Source organism: Photinus pyralis, unplaced genomic scaffold, assembly GCF_008802855.1.
Source record: "Photinus pyralis isolate 1611_PpyrPB1 unplaced genomic scaffold, Ppyr1.3 Ppyr1.4_LG3a, whole genome shotgun sequence".
In the NCBI taxonomy this organism is placed as follows: Eukaryota; Metazoa; Arthropoda; class Insecta; order Coleoptera; family Lampyridae; genus Photinus; species Photinus pyralis.
The window spans coordinates 19,903,757-19,921,076 of record NW_022170509.1 but is presented as its reverse complement, the minus strand read 5'-3'; positions in this window follow the sequence as shown (position 1 = coordinate 19,921,076).

Here is a 17,320-nt window from a genome sequence, read left to right as displayed (position 1 = left end):
TAGTCCTATCTATGAACAGTAGCATCAATTTTTGAGTGACAGTAAATCGCGAACGTCAATTATATTCAATTATGTGTTATTAAGGATCACTGTACAACAAAATTTCGTGTTCAACACATTTTGAACGTGTCTTTTTTTCATGACTCTCATTAATCAAACTGCAAATTCATGAAAACTTTCAAAACTAGTTGTACAAATAACTATTTTCGTGCGTTAACTACCATTGCGATTGCGAGGTCTTTTATTACAATATTATCGAATTTTATCACTTTTATGCGTTTTTGAACTTAAAAAGTAATGGTCGGTCTGATTGAATATTTATTCCACAATCATTAATTATCGTGTGTTCAAATGTAGAGCTCGAGAGTAAATAGTGATTTTGCTCACTTCTATATTCTCATTGTAGGTACACACCTATTTAATCATACTGAATTAGCTGCTGTAGATTTGTGTGAGTAGTTTCTTTTCTTTGGCAGTTGTAAAAGTGATTTTCTCATATTCTTATATCTGATATCTTAAGCTTGATAGTTAACACGTTCTCGAATTTTACCTTAAATTATTTCTAATAAAAAGCTTCATTCTTCATTGAAACAACAAAATAAGTACAAAAATATTTACGCCAAACTTATTTAACCACAAGATCTTCTCACTCCTATAGCAATATTGTTCTTTTTTTTTTGTTCTCCCCCTTATCTGCATAATACGTAAAATAGTTCTGTGTTTGCTACCGATTGCAAATAAAACTGTTAGTGATGCTATTAACGTCGCTAGTGATGTTTTTTTAATCGTAGTACTGGGTACTGGAGGTTTGATGATAGCACTACAGATCTACTGTTCTGGAATGTCAACAAAAGGTATGAAAGCAGGCTCATAAGAAACTCTTGTAACTAAGTCTATAGTGTTCTTGCTTACAGATAGAGAGGTTTTTTAAAAGAATACAATACAATATACGTAAACATTTTCCTATGTTACACGGGACACACTAAATCATTAGAAACTTTAGACCGAAGTTTATGGAACTTAAATAACAGATAGAGACCAATGTCACTCGAAATCTGGAAATTTGGTAGGTACCTACTTATTTTATTGTAATCCGGTTTTCTAATTAACAATCGAGCTTACATACAAGCGGTGTAATAAATGAAGCTTTATTCGGTACGAAAGCGCAAAATTAAATACATACGTTCATATCATTGATGTAAAATGTCGATGCACTCAAATTGATGAGGGTGGTGGGGTTCTAACGATGATATCGTTCTTTTTCAAAAATAATTCTGTATATACATTATGTCACATACATTTCTTAAACACCTCCAAAAATTATTGTATCAATTTTCTAACACCGTTTTTCTTTCTTTTTTTTTGTTTTTTGACGTTTGAGTAAGTATTTCTAATTAACAATATCTCACTCGTCTAAATAAATTTTGTTTGCCATTTGTTAAGAGGTAATTTAAGTTGGCTAAATTCACTAATACTTTGATATAGGTAACCAACGTAGAATGACATAACCCATATATTGGTAATATGGCGTATGTACTCGTAATATCGTAATGTAAATTAAGACGTGTTGTAGCGGCATCAATGTATAGGTAAGTACTAATGTAGCGCTATGTCCGAGGTTGTTTGGTTTTCAAAATTTTCTAAAACAAATACTTTTATGCTACTTCATCCGATGATGTTCTATTTTCTTAGCGATTCGTAATAGTGGTTTGCGGTTTGTAGCTCACCTTTTAAGTTTTAACCTATTTGGCCGTATAGTTAAGAGTTCTACTTACACAAACTAACTTCAAAGAAACATCCACACCTCGCCCTTTTAAATAATGTTGGTTAACAACCAGTTGCATGATTAAATGAGAACAAGTCGCAGATCCCACACAGGAAGATTCCATCGGATACATCCCGGTGCTCGTGCTCAACGTAGTGGATATGTACGAATCTGTATACTTAAAATGAAAAAGAAATAGGAAATAGGCCAGTTTAATAGTCGGGGATGTGAACTCCCGTTTGGATTTTGCGGAGGCTGTAGGTGTGATATCACAGGCTCGTCATAGACCACAATTCATCGACCCATTTCTTCCCCCCAAATATTGGTAAGTGTGGATTGCAAGCTTTCAATTGTTTAGCGGATTCCTCTTTCATTGTTGTCATTTTTTTTTTGTGTATGTAGGTAAACGTATCTTTAAAAGTGCAAAACCGAGAAAATGTGCATTTCTCCTTACCTTTCGACGCAGGGTACAAGTTTATTTACTTAAGCGTGCCGGATACAAATTGCCCCACACAGATAATATAGGTACCTATTTAAGGTATAGGATATCCCATAAATTACCTGTCAATACATTTTTGGAAGATTTCGCTGTGGCACTAGCTTATCTCTTTAGGTAATTTCTGCTAAATTTTGACATACCTCGTAATACGTGTACTAAGTTTGTTCACTGAACATTCCACTGGCAGTCATGAAAAACGACAACGTTTGCTTTTTTTTGAATTACGTGTTAATAAAGGAACGCTCCATCAGTCCCTTCCATCGATACCTGGAATGCGCCCGTGCTTCGTGATAATTTAACGAGTGAACCTTCAAGTGATCATACATCGATTAAAATTACGTTATTTTGGTCTCTGTACAAATGCGCGAGAATTCGGATACGTTTTAAACGGGTACATACGCACTTTATATGGAACTGTAAGTAACTCATGTCTAATTTCATATACTGCGAATTGCTTGAGAACACCAATTATTATGGAAAAAAAAACATCTCCTAAAAGAAGACGACTTCTATAGATAATATCAATGCCCGTTTTCCCAAATTGTTGCTACGTCCGGAGCTGTGTTATTTTACTTACAAATAAAGTAGGTAGATAGATGAGGTATGTACACTGTACATTTCGCTAGTTAACACATATAAATTAACTTCGGCGCGATGGAAGTTACGTGGGAAATTTATTTATTTACTACTACTAAACCCAAGGTATTCATTTACTCTCACTAAAATTTTTCGTTGCAGATTCATCCTTAATTCATATTTGCTGTGTTTTCCTCACTCTGGCAATAATGATCAAACTGGCAAAATTTGAACTATTTACCATTATAACTAATTAGAGGAGAATAATTCAGTGATTACTTTGTAGAAACAAGTAAGGTATTTTCTAATGTCAATGCGTCAGTTAAATTTCAGTTGAGGGAAAGAAAAATGTTATGTTTAATGTAGGTACTTACGTCAAGTACTAAATTAAAGATCCTCGGATTCTTCAACAATTTATGATTTTGGTTTATATGGAGCAGTTAACTACCTACCTCTGCTTTTAACATAAAAAGTAATTAGGTAAACAGTTATTTTCTGGGTATAATTAATATTAAAACATTTGTTTCGTGGTTCGATTGTTACAACCCACCCACACAAATAGATAGACAACCGTTGAAGCCACCGTTCAATCAGAGTTGTTCGTGATAGTGGTGCGAACAGTCCAATCTCCAATTAAAACCTTGTTTTATCAGTTTGCTCAGTTATACAGTACAGGCCGATGACATTTTCATGTTTTCAAGTACTGCAAGTTGAATTTTATACAAAGTTCTCCCTCAACCTCTGAAAGAAGTTATACTCTCAATTGCTTTCTAATATCTTAAACCTTTCGGACGCTATTAATAATAATATTTATTTTCAATCAGCTACAAACACGTAGGTTGAAACATTAAACTTACACCAACTAATCATCCGTAATCTGTGCTGGTTACTATTATGACAGCGCAAATAACAATTTCGTCAATATGCAGGGTCATCGAAAAAGGTGGACCCTGCTCATAATCGTGAAAGTATTAATGAAGCGGTTTTAGCAAAACTAAAGGTATAATACAGACAAAATGTTGGAGTTTTATTATTGTCTGCCCTTAAAGTTGTAAGTGTGTGCAGACGCCATCTTGAAGCGCACAACCGGATTGTAGATCGGAGCAATTTTTGGACTTACACTAACCTTTGGACCGTGAGTAATGGACTTTGGCCGGTCGATATAACCTTTGGACATTGAATGGTGTTTGTATAGTACCGTCTGATCTTGAAGTGTGCGCATGCGCCATCTTAAAGCGCACAACCTTAAACCAAGCAGTCTTCACCCAGTCGTGGCCAGTGAACAACCACAAACGCGAAGTTGGACGAATTATCGCATAGAGTACTATGGAGCAGATTAAGGTAAGTAAATCTAGATTAAATGACATTATTAATGTTTAGGGTCCACCCTTTTTTCGAAAACCTCTTATAACATGTTGTATAATTTAGCCTTTCAATTTTATTATTTATTCATAACTTAAAAGCCGTCATTTTTGCACATTCCGTATCACCGGAAGTCTAAATGCAATTTGAACGTGTTACTTGTCGTCTACACAACTGCGCAGGCGTGGTTAAAGTTATAGGTATGAATATTTGCATATTTAGAAAACTCCTAATTTTGGGCTTAAGTTGAAAGCAGGTGCCATAACGATATAAGCTGGTAATCTATGTCGATTACCAGTATGACGGCGCAAATAACCATTTCGTCAATTTGTTACGCGTTTCTCCGAAATTAGACCAAGAGAGCACAAGGCGAGCCTGACTTCCTTTTTCCATAGTTCTATTAATAACTTATAAATATATTTTGAAAATAGTGTTTCAAGGTCTAATGTAATTTCAGGGCGCGAGATTAACTTAAACTATTTGTACAAAAGAGACCTATTTATAAAGTATAAGCCGCGTAAGACCTATCAACTATTTAGCGAAATTATTACAGTCCCATTTGTGTTCTTTTCGTCGAGATCCATGGAAGTGTGATTACGCGGATGATTTCCAATTCACTTTTTCGATCTCGACTCGTTGAGTCCCAAAAATCCATATTTGACAATACAGTTCGTTAATAAGATCGTTTTTATTATACTAAGTAACACACTTCCACCTTAAACACCTACAAAACCGTCTCGGCAATTTTCCGAAATTTTGGAATTTTTTTTCTCAAATCATGTTCAAATCGGTAAAATTCGACCTGGGGGAGTGCGGGGGTGATTTTCGATTTATTTTTTCGATATCTCGTGCCGTTTAGGAGTTATTTTGAAAAAACACGTTTTAACGCCTTTAGATGCAATAAAGCTGTTTTTCCCTATGTAACTAATATAGTTTGCACCTTTAATGTCATTCGTTGTGTAGAGGAGAAAATTGCATTTATAGAAAAGCCAACTTTATCCTTTTTATCTTTTTTTTTTGGAAAAGGTGTCTCCCGACACATGCAATCTGTAGGGGCAAGCCCCATTTCGACGACTTCGCGGATATTCCTTACCGCGAGGCTATTTATAGCACATATAAATTCTAGAAGCGCGATTTTGTACAATTGTAAAAGGTTACCGATTAGTACGTAATTTTTCTACGCTTAGTACCTAATTTTTGTGTATGCATGTATTCGCTATTTTTTTTAAAATAATTAGAACATCAAATTATTACTTGCAGTCAAATTTAACTTTTCTTAAAGCATGCTTTTTTCTACAATGAGGTAACTGAGAACAGATAACTTTTGCTTTTATTCTATTAATAACACATGTAATTTATGCCTGCCGGTTCTTGTTCTTCACGCCCTTATGGGTTTAAAAACTTAAGGGTAGATAATGTCACAATAAAGTAACTACTTGTGATCATTTTTACGCTGCTCATATTTTGTAAAATACCTATGTAATGTATAATCACCCTATGTAACAGATTTTGTAACAAAAGTATAATAATAAATCTCCAAAGCTTTCATCTTATTGAGGTTTTCGTAAATGACCGCGTACACGACCTTTGTACATATAAATCAAAATAAATATGTACCAAAGAATTGCTCTTGTCTTAAATATAGTTAACACACGTATATGGAACGGTTTGTTGGTCCAATGGTCTGGACGCTCGCTTCTTAATCGGACAACCCAGGTTCGAACCCCAGGACAAGAAAAAAAGTTTTTCAGAATTAATCCAGGCGCAGCGTGTGTGTGTGACGCCCCACTCCTACTAGAGGCTCTTAACTCGTACGAAATACGCTCGCACTTCCCCAGTTAGTCGCCGGCGGCGGGCCCGTTATAGGTGAACGTCAAGTTCTCATAAAGCCATAACAATCGTATGACGTACATCAAGGCGGAGCGTTAGGACCTCTCCTTAAACGGTCAGGTTAGAGAAGTAGAGGATCTCCCAGGTAGGTGACATACATCAAAGGAAAAATTCCCACGGTCTAGGGCCACCCACGTAGGCGGAATACATCAAAGGAAAAAGTTCCCACGCTCTAGGACCACGCCCACACAGGCGGCATAGATCAAAGGAAAATTCCCACGGTCTAGGGCCACCCACGTGGGCGGCATACATCAAAGGAAAAAAAGTTCCCACGGTCCTCAGAATTTTCCCAGGCCCAAGTGACCCCATGCCTACTTCGCTTATTTAAAATAAATATTCAGATACGTGCGGCAATGCGCAGATAGACTGCGCAGATGGCTAAGTTTCTTATTATAAGAATATGTATGCCGGTTAATTTATTTTCTTTTGTACAACATTCATAGTCCGTTACATGACCTTTCGGGAAATACCGATCTATTTAATCAATTCCTGGATTTAATGCGATGAAAGTTACTCGCCTCTAAGGCGAAAACCATTTTTTTTTCATTTTATACACTGCAAAAACGAATTCAAATCAAGGATGATGCTGTGAAGGTGAAGCAAGCAGTTCACAGATTCCAAAAGTAGTTTAAACTAAAACATCTCTTCTGTTTGGATTTTTTCGTTACGATAGTTATACCAATTAATTAAAAATACTTGTACTTTTTAACTTGAAATGAAAGGAACATTTCTACCCTTTGAGGGCAAACGGGAAAGAACAACCCTACCGCCAGGAAGGCACGCGTGGTCGTTAAGAGGCGACTAAACAACTGCAGGTCGGATAAAATTTGGTTTCGGGCCCTCCGCGAGACATATGTTTAACGTTCTTTAAATTCGAATTTTGATTTTTGGGGGTGAGATGGCGTTGAATTACGCATCAAGTTACGCATACTATACGAATGAGTCATTCCAGAATATATAAGAATATAGGTAGACCCCCCCCCCCCCGCTCCCAACCTTCAAATGGAACATTTTTTTAAATAAAATATCGCATTCCGCATGCATCTCTATCTGTGTACCTATATGTGTTCAAGTACCTACTTCTCATTAAAAAGTTCTGTTGGTCATGGATTCATTTAATATATCTCCAACATGCCAATAACAGAGAATGGGCCTTGTCGACCTTTAAGATTGCGATATTACTTGTCTTAATACCGGGAAGGCCATGAGAGGGATGAAGTACGTATAGGTGATTAAATGTGCAATTGCACGTCTTTGGCCAATATTATCAATAGGTTGCATATTTTATGTTTACAAATGCCAAGAATATGTAGTAATATTATGCGTTAGATACGTACGTCTAAACAAGCGTAAACGACTTTCCAAAACACCAATTTGTAGTCGAAATTTTATAGCTCCGCGGTTCTTTGTTTGTTTTCCTTCGTCAAATATACAGAGGATATTTACACCTTTTCGTGTTACAAAAATAATCATTTCAAAGGGCACACCTCGAACGATAAGTAAGTTCGGCACATCTTTCCACTTTGAAGTCTTTGACAGACAAAGACTAGAAAGTCATTAGATTTGTGGTACAACGCACGGCCAACATAAAGGATTTTTCGGTATAATTCTAAATTCCTAGAAGGCACAAAGTACAGGATATCTCAAAGAAACCAGGTAATCTATCTGATACAAATTTACAACCGCTACCTACCGCGCCGTCATATTATCTTTCACAATTGCTTGCTCTCATACTACGTAAATTTCATTACGCGATTTATTTATTTACAATTAACTAACAATATAATTGTAACAGTAAATTAGTATTTATCACTCACAATTTATAACATAACATGAGCGGGGGCTTAATATTTCACTTGGCAGCACAATTCGATTTGCTTATATAGCAAACTCTCCTCGTTCTCGAAGGTTTCCTAATATTTTCGAACAAACACGTCATATTTCCAGAAAAGAATGATTCACATTCGCTCTTATCATCGATGACTAATTTATTATGGCGCCTCGATGTCTATCAAGAGTTTTAGAATATTCGCTATACTATTTAACATTAAGTATCGACAGTCGAAATACCGTGTGTCATTAAGGAGTGTACCTTTGCGCTTCTGTTTGGACGCCTGGAACGATTAAGGCCCGAGAACGGAGAAAAAGCTCAGTTCTGTCTCTATTTAACGAGTAGATGAACAAACTCGAAAGACCAAACAATTTTAAAACTACGAGTATTACTTATACAAGAACACCTCACAATTCACAACCCTAATTCGATAACTTAAATAAATCAAAAAATTTGCAAGTTGTGTAGGTACTGTTTATTTTGGTCCATACGTTACAATCGAAATTTATTTGTAAAATAAATTTATTGGGATTTGGACATATTGCCCCTAAATAGCACACATAATTGCTGCAATAAATCATATTCAACAAGGCGAGAACTCTCTTTTCAACCCGCGTCCGAAGTAGGCAAATTAATGTGAAGGCAAACATGTATTATCCCCCATCAAAGCTGGGAAACAAACTGTATAATACTTTGTGCCATTGAAGTTAAATGTAGCAAGCTCTAATGATCTCCAATGGTAGATGTTTCTAAAGTTTGTTAAAATATGTTCCAGACAATTCGGATGTTGGAGCAGCTGCTGCATAAACTCGCATCTCCAATCAGGAGTGCATCTGAAATCGAATTTCAGAGCTCGAATGAAATGAAACAATAACACAGTGCGGAATTGAAAATTGTATCTAAACGCAATTAATTTCCTTAATCCTTAGGTAAAATGAATCAAGAGATCGCTTTCAACTGAGCGTTAATTTCATCTCAATTTGCTCATTTACTTAAACGTTACCAACCTGTGGCATTTATTTTGATTGTTTCATGCGACAGTGTGAAGGGTGCTAATCGATCCCCAAAATAAAACTGAAACTTCTCATTTGTATACCTAACTTGTACCTTTCAGCTCTGTTCAGATTCAGCAATGCTATTAAGTCGGATATCTTTATTCATTTTATCTAAAAAGGAGATTTAACTCTACTAGCTGAAGCAGACTGCATCTTTTCAAAATTCGACAGGACACTTTGTCGGCTTTATAAAATTACATATTATTATCCATCCATTAATTTTTACTTGTTTTTAAAGAAAATCCATTTCTTGATTTAAAAACCCTTTAGCTTTAGCACGTGGCCATGTGCTAGTAGCGTTAAGCATTCAACGTGGAAATTTTCATATTCTCGACGAAAAATATGACAAACAGGAAAATAAGAAAAAAGAATACAGTCAGCATGTTACTTTGAATCGATAGGAAAAACCTAATAATAAATAAACATGTTCCAGTAGTGTATGAGAGTTTGTATGTAACAAAAAATGAATACATGTAAACAATACGAATATTGTAAACTGTAACAGATAATCTAAAGCCGTAGAATTTCGTTCACTAAACTTAGAAGATTTCTGGGGAATTTTTGGAAAAAAAATTCCCCTTATGTGATGGTTTTGTCCGTCTGTTTCTCATCTAACTCGAAAAACGAATAACCGTACAGTTCTAGGTCTATTCTTGTAGTAGTAGAGTTATTTTACCCGATTCTCGTGTTATAGAATTCTTTCACATAGTTAATTATGGTGCCTCTCGAGGTTGTGCCGAGTTTCCATTAATCCTTCTCGGGGCGCACGTACACCTTGTACGAAGACGAGATTCGATCATTCCTTGTAAAGCGTACACTCCACTTCGGATTTTCTTAATATTGCGCAAGAAAAATTCATTTGTGAAGGTCCACCTCTATTTGAACGGGTCAAGAACGAAGCTATAGAGGAGATTCTACATTACCGGATGGAAAACTCTACTTCAATTTTACCAACCAACCAACTTCGATATTTGTTCCAGAATTGTAACTGCAAGTATAACGACACCTTAGAGGTATCTAATTTTACTTACACTACCTGTGTCGTTGCCGAAGGATACCTATACCAATCTTGTTTATGATTAGTCTACTTTTAAATGGCGAAATCTCTTATGAAGGGCGCCTAATTTTATGCAACCACAATAACTTCTTAAAACAAATAAAGATCTGGTTGTCATATTAATTAATTTGAATATTATTACTTTAGCTTCCGTATTTTTATTTTTGTTCGTGTGCGGTGTATTCAACTGAAGAAAAAGTTGATTGCCAATTGGGTTTACCGGTAACAGTTTAAGGAGCGTAAGAGATTTATTTTCGGTGAATCCAAAGCAACAATATTTAAATTAATTAATATGACAGCCAGATCTATATGTCTACTTCTAAATAAATACCACTGTATAATTTCACAAGATAGATTTATCTTATGTATACTTGTACAGGGTGGAAATGTTGTCTGTAACACTGAAGATATCTTCAGAACATTTTTTTAAAGAAGCTTTTCATGGTATCCAAAATTACAAGAAGTTTGCTACCAATCCGGTTTTGATTCCTGTTGAAGAGAACCACATGTTTTTTTAATGGCAACTACTAGCTCTCATTGCATTTTATTAAAGGGTATAATTTTTTGGATATAGGGGCATGAAGGTTGTGGACTAATACTCATCATGCAAAGATCCATATGGTCCAATTTCGAGATTTTTATTTATAATTTTCGATTTCCGACCCGAAATGGGTCTTGATGGGTGATTACCTTTTCACACCGAATATTGTCACTTCTTTTACTTTAATATTTTAATTATTGTTATTATTTTATTTACATTGACCTTCATTAATAAGTAGGCACCCCGCCTGAGAGACCCCCTCAGCCAAAGCTACTCTTCCAACCCAAATATCCATGCTCGAGCCAGGGTTCGAACCAGCGACTCTTAGTACCGCAGTACCGCACCACTCCCCCACACCAAGCAACATACATATCTTCCTACTTTTTTGTTTGCTCAAAACTCTGCTCTACAATATTAGCTTGACTTCTTATATCTCTATGTTTAGATAGATTAAGCTCACCTTTTTAGCGCATTTCCATAAAAATAAAAAAATGCGCTATTCTGGGCACTTTGTCTGTCCGTCAGTCCGTCCATCCGTCCGGTCGCTACTAGATGTTTATTTTAACAGCTATTGTTCTACTTTTTTCGCTATTTGGTTCATCATGGTGTCCAGGCTTGCACCAAGGAAGGAATTTTTTTCTGTTTATGACTAAAAAAGTTATAGTAAAAAATAATTATTTTCATGTACCATAATTTTACGCGTTTGCTGTTTATTAACAATCCCCGAGATCGTTAATAATTTTGTATTGCCTGTCTGTCGATCTGTTGCCTGTCTGTCTATTGTCTGTGCGTGTGCACGATAACTTTGTTTAGAAACGTGGCATCGATTTGAAAATTGGTACGCATACTCTTAAGGATATAAGAAATGTATCTATTGTTTTTCAGTTACGTAGACTGGTGGGCCAAAAAGTTGTAGCCCAAAAACTGACCAAACCTCCAAAAATGTGGTTCTTTTATCACTTTTGTTACAAAGAACATATGAATGTCCGGTTTTCTGTATTAGTAAATATTCCCTACTCAAGCAACTATGCACGCGAATTAAAAAAATGTGCGCATGCGCAAACCGCTTTCGTATTTGTGCAATCCAATGTTTTTTAGGTAAAAGTAAAACTACTACCGAATCAAAAAAAATTTTTGCGCATGCGCAATTTGATATTTTGTATATAGGCACCTTTAAGCGTGTGCAAAATTATTGCTGGCTGCGTGAAAATCTCAAGAATCGTTCGGTAGTCAGTTGTAGGTATCAGATTTTTGTGGTTACAAATTCTATGCGCTAAGATGATTCTTATAAAATCAAATTGAAATGACAAGTCAAAGAATAGGTTGGGCTTGCGCAGTGCTTATTTTCTTATTTGTGGACGATTTTTTTTGTTAAATGACTGAAAACGAATTTGACTAGATTCACTGATTTTTCAGTGTGGTAATGCGCTTTTTGTAAATCGTTTATGATTACTTTTTTAACTTGTTTTATTCTAGAACTACCTTTACCTATGGAATATACAAAAAAAGCATGCCTGAAATATATGGACTATCCTTGTTTGAAAAGAGAATGAATTGTTGCGAGTAGGTTTGCACACCGATGCTTATGATACAACCAAACCAAAGTGTAAAAATCTATAGTGTTGTACACTTAGTGCTCCTATGAAATGCTACTAGCTCCGATGAGAGTATTCAATTCTAGGAGATATACGACTAAACGTCCATAAATTTTCATTCATTGTTTTTATAAAATCCTCTCATTTGGCAAATCAGAAACAATTAACATTTATTGTACTCCGTGGACTAAATCAACGTGCTTTGTCCTTTATTTAAGGAACTAAAGTGTTACGTTTTCTTCCGAAAACCCCTAACAAAAAGTGACACTACACACTGAAATGTCTAGTTAATGATTAATGGTTACTTTTTATATGTACATTTTGGTTCTTGCACCATATTTTATAAAGAGCGATTCAAAAAATGTAGCGTCATAGTTGGCGGTGATAAGGTGCTTGTCGTGAACGAACCTCAATACACCTTGTCAGACAAACCTGTCAATTTGTTCGAATTGCGAATTGTCAGTTACATAAGTGTTCACAATTAAACTTCCATTGCCAACTAGAGTTTTAAAGGGTCGGTAAAAAACCGGAAAATTTGAGAAAACAACAGGTTTTTTGGAAAAATTGAATTTCTAACTATGCCACTAACAACTGGCTATTTAATAGGTCATAAATTTATTGCAATGCAGTTATGTTTACGTGTAAATTAGTGTTTCAACATTTCCGGAGAAATTGTCTCTTTAAAAAAAACCTGTTTTTTCCAGGAAAAAAACCGGAAAAATTGGAACATGGAAAAAATTGGCAAAATATAATATTTCGCATTTATACATTGATGGCCAATAGGAAAAGGAAGCACTAAAGAGCAACTATTTGCATGGCATCCAAGCTACTTTGATCGTAATTTTATGGCGCCAACAGTTTATAATTGGAAATTGGAGCATGAGTGACACTTTGCCAAAATGCCGGTGTTATGAAGAGCTTTATAAAATATGGAAACAACGTAACATACACACGGCACAGGCATTAGGATCCCAATTCAACTGAACATACGTGCAAATATTCCGCGAAATAATGAAATTTTCGTATTGATTGGTTGAATTACACAATTTGGCTGATTTGGATAATAATAAATAATTGAATCTACCCATGCCTGGATTATGGGCATTTTGCCGTTACTCACTTCTACAAATTGAATATTTTAAACTTCGCTGAGCATCGTTACGTTTGATAATCCTTCAGCTTTCACTTATTATCTTTCACAACAAAGCTGGTACTTTCAAATTGATCGCTTGTGAACTTGAAGTACGTGACTTACATTGAAAATTAGTTGCTTGCAAAATATCAAACTTTCAATTTTATCGGACTGAAACTGATTCCGCGCCGTAAGTAATAAGCAAACTCATAAATCTCTTCGCGAAACTTTTACAAGAATTAGTCAAAAGTATGTTATGAAAGCAATTAAGGACGTTAATATTATTCTATGATTACAGCGATATAAGTGCAACTTAAAGTTAAACGCATAATAATTGGAAAATGAGCGGCTATGTTTGACTTAAATTAGTTTGAAGTGTCCATTCTGCTTATCTTGAATCTTTCAATTAAAAGCCCGCACAGAATTTCTCGCCTTAATTATCTTAACATCCTCGTTACAGTGTTTGATAAGACATTTCAATCCTAATTGTTATGACTAAAGCTCATATTATGTATTTGCTAGTTTGAATCAGAAAGTGTATGCTTTGTCAAAGAGCGGGTATCTATCTACTCTTTGGTTTTGTTCAGAAATACGTCGAGTGAACAAAAATCAACAAAAATTGACGATCCACTTGCCCTTTATGAGTATCCTCTTCCGATACTGCGTTTTCAAGATATTCGCTTCGATAGCTACTAATAGCTACAAATAGAAATGTCCCGTCCAGACAATGCCTGTATAAATACTTTGCTCCGGCAAACCGTTTTCGAGATATTCGCTGTTAAAGTTTCGACTTCACCAATAGATACGTTTCTTCCACACGTCTCAATGGCCCTTTGTGAGTACTCTCCTTCGATAATCTGGTTTTGAGGTATAAGGGATTATATCCGATCAAGATAAGGGGTCAAGGAAGAGGACTCTATTGTGGTTAATTCCTTTCGTTGAGACCTTTCATTAGAGCACCATGGAGGATAAAACCAGTGCCCCCCTCGGAAAGCGCGTAATGTTATAATTTTAATTTATGCTTTTATTTCCGCAACTGTCTCCCAATCCGTCCAATTCTCTTTGAGTCTATTCTTACGGTCGCAAAAGAATTTAATTTACCGTCGTTATAAGTTTCTTGTATGAATATTCCGTAGTTACCGGTTAAAATTTAGCGATCCCTTTTTATGCGTCATTGAATTCCGAGTTCCGAAGTCGTTGGCTCCAATATGTGGGTCTTTTGGCGTAAAGAAGTTTAATTAGTTTACGTGCCTCAACCTGGGATTGTTTTTCTTAAAGATACCAGTCTATGGGCCAATAGAAACCGTTTGTATGAGATAGATTTTGTCATTTATTATTGCCTGGTTCGAATCCGAGTTCGGGCATGGATATTTGTAAATGTATAGTGGGTTGGGTTGGTAGAGCAGCCTTGGCTTAAACCCCGCCCACTCAAAAATAAAAGCAAAATTTAAAAAATGAACTAGTTGAAATTGAATTTGCTAAATAATTAGTTTAAAGTTGGGTTGATTAAAGAGAGAAAATATCCATGTAAATAGGTTCAACTTGATTAGCTATAAGGTATATTTTGATAAACAATTAGATTTATTTTGGTTGAGCTTCGTAGTAAAAGTTATAAATAGGAAACATGTAAGAGAAGTGTAATTGGATCTATTTTATATTCAGTTTCGTAATAATTTTTATGCAAGTCCGAAAAACCAGGCGCCAAAAGAATATTTAAGAAACGAAAAATTTTCACTATTTAAATGTTTTGCAGAAAAGATGCAAGTTCGCATTAGTGAGTTCAATCATTCAATTCAAAGAAGGATTAATCAACCCCCTTGTACTTCAACTTCCGTTGCAGGAGTTGTAACCTCTTCACAGGATAATAAATTTACGTGTTTCCGGAAAAGAATATCCAAAGTTGTTTTGATAAAATATATGGATTGGGAAATATGATTTGTGCTTTCGAAACACGACAAGATCCGTTTTTTTCTTCTATCGAAGTATACAACTTTTTACGACATTGACGTCACTAAGAAGACGACGTCGTTTCACTTGACTGTCAGTTTTAAATTGTAACGGTCATTATCAAAGCATCTAGCACAAAGTCGTTTTCATTTTAGGGTAATATTCAAACACAATGCTAAGTCTGATGAAGTTCATCATGTAGTCTATATAGAAAAGGGACTAGACACCGAAGCACTTTTTTGAACTGTTGAAATAGAAGATATACCTATATAACGTAATAGTAGCGCGCTCGTTTTCACTCCCTGTCAATGTGGCTTATTTTGCACACTTTTTAATTATGACGGACGCGTTTCCTAATAGAGACGCTCTCTCTCGCCGTAATCGAATCAAAGATGTGGAAGTAAGCACTTGAAATTCAATATTTTGTTGAGACTTACGTAGTAGAAGTTAAAATGGAATTATTTATGTAAAACTGAAGAGAAATTACAACCAATTACGCAGAGCCGCAAACGCTTTTTGAGAAGTTAGCAAAATGTAACTTTATCGAAACGAACAACGGAACCTAACAAAAACAGAAATGCTCTGTTTATTGATATAAGCAATCTAATAAAAGGTTATCGGAAATGGAAGCAGCATCTGGTGTAACTGATGTCGGTACAGAAAATTAGAACTAATTTCTTACAATTTTCTCGAGTAATTTCCACCAATATTTCTTCGTAACCTCTAAATGCGTATAGTACATGGAAGCGATGTGGGCTGTTTGATTGAAAAAGATAACAAATTCTTTCACTTTCGATTTGTAACGTTATTTATATGCGAAAATTAGATGTAATAATGGAAACGATAATAGAACCCGATAGTCATTTCATTCGACGACAATGACAATCGGCTTGGGAGGCAGTAATTCTGATGAATGCAAAGCGAATTAGTTATTTATGTAATCCCTTTGTAACTTCTGAGATTGTAACAACTTTCTTCTGCAGCGATAAATATTAAATTTTTCAAATAATAATTTAAATTTTATGCAAGTTCTGTAAACTCATCGCTTGAGAGCGCCTTTTATGATCAAAACCTAAACTGTCTTGGTTTCTATGGTTTCTATTTCTATTAGTTCATTTATAGTCCAGGGAATAGAGGGTTTTCGCATGCAAAATGAGAAGTAGTTCCAATTTCTTTTGCATGTCGTAGACAGTCATCTGGTGGTTAAGAATCTAAGTTTTCGACCTCCCACCCCTTGTGCTTCCCCCGTACCACCCCCAAAACCCCTGAAATTTGGTTGGTTTCTTAGATTTTCTATCATATCTTTTTAATAGTTCACTTTAGAAAAAATATTGTTATTAAAAATTGTAGACCATAAAATTCTACACAACTTTGATACACCCTACTTTTTTTGTGAAATGTTTATTAAAAAAGATATAGAGCTTGAGAGTTGGTTATATTTTTAAGAATTCTGAAATTTCTATGTAGGTGTTTTAATCAAATTTCATACTTTTACACTATAATTAAGATTTTATGAGGAAATATCTTGAATTTATCGTGGTATAAATCCCTCTACCCTGCACCCTTACCAAAGGGGATGCATAATAATGAAACTTGCAACCCTTGCTAGTGAGGATATTTGAATTACTGTGAGATTATAGCCCTTTCTAATATACTTTTGAAATGAAAAAATTGTCTCACTTCAGTTCAGTTTCACCCCCTCCCCCTCTCCCCCCCGCGCGCGGAAGGTATAGATATTTAAACGCTCTTGTGGCGATTGTGAAGTTAGTCAGAGAATACAACGCTTATTACATAATATTTTCTATTCCTCTTAAATATCTATTCCTACCGCGGTTGAGGGGAGGGGGGGGGGATGAAGGATATGAAGGATGAAGCTGAACTGAAGTGAGATAATTTTTGTTTCAAACGTATATTAGAAAGCCCTAAAATCTCACAGTGATTCAAATATCGAAAAATATTGAAAGTCGAATTATTATGCATCCCCTTTGGTAAGGGTGCAGCGTAAGGGTATTTATGCCACGTTAAGTTGAAGATATTTTCTCATAAAACTCTTAATTATAGAGATAAAGT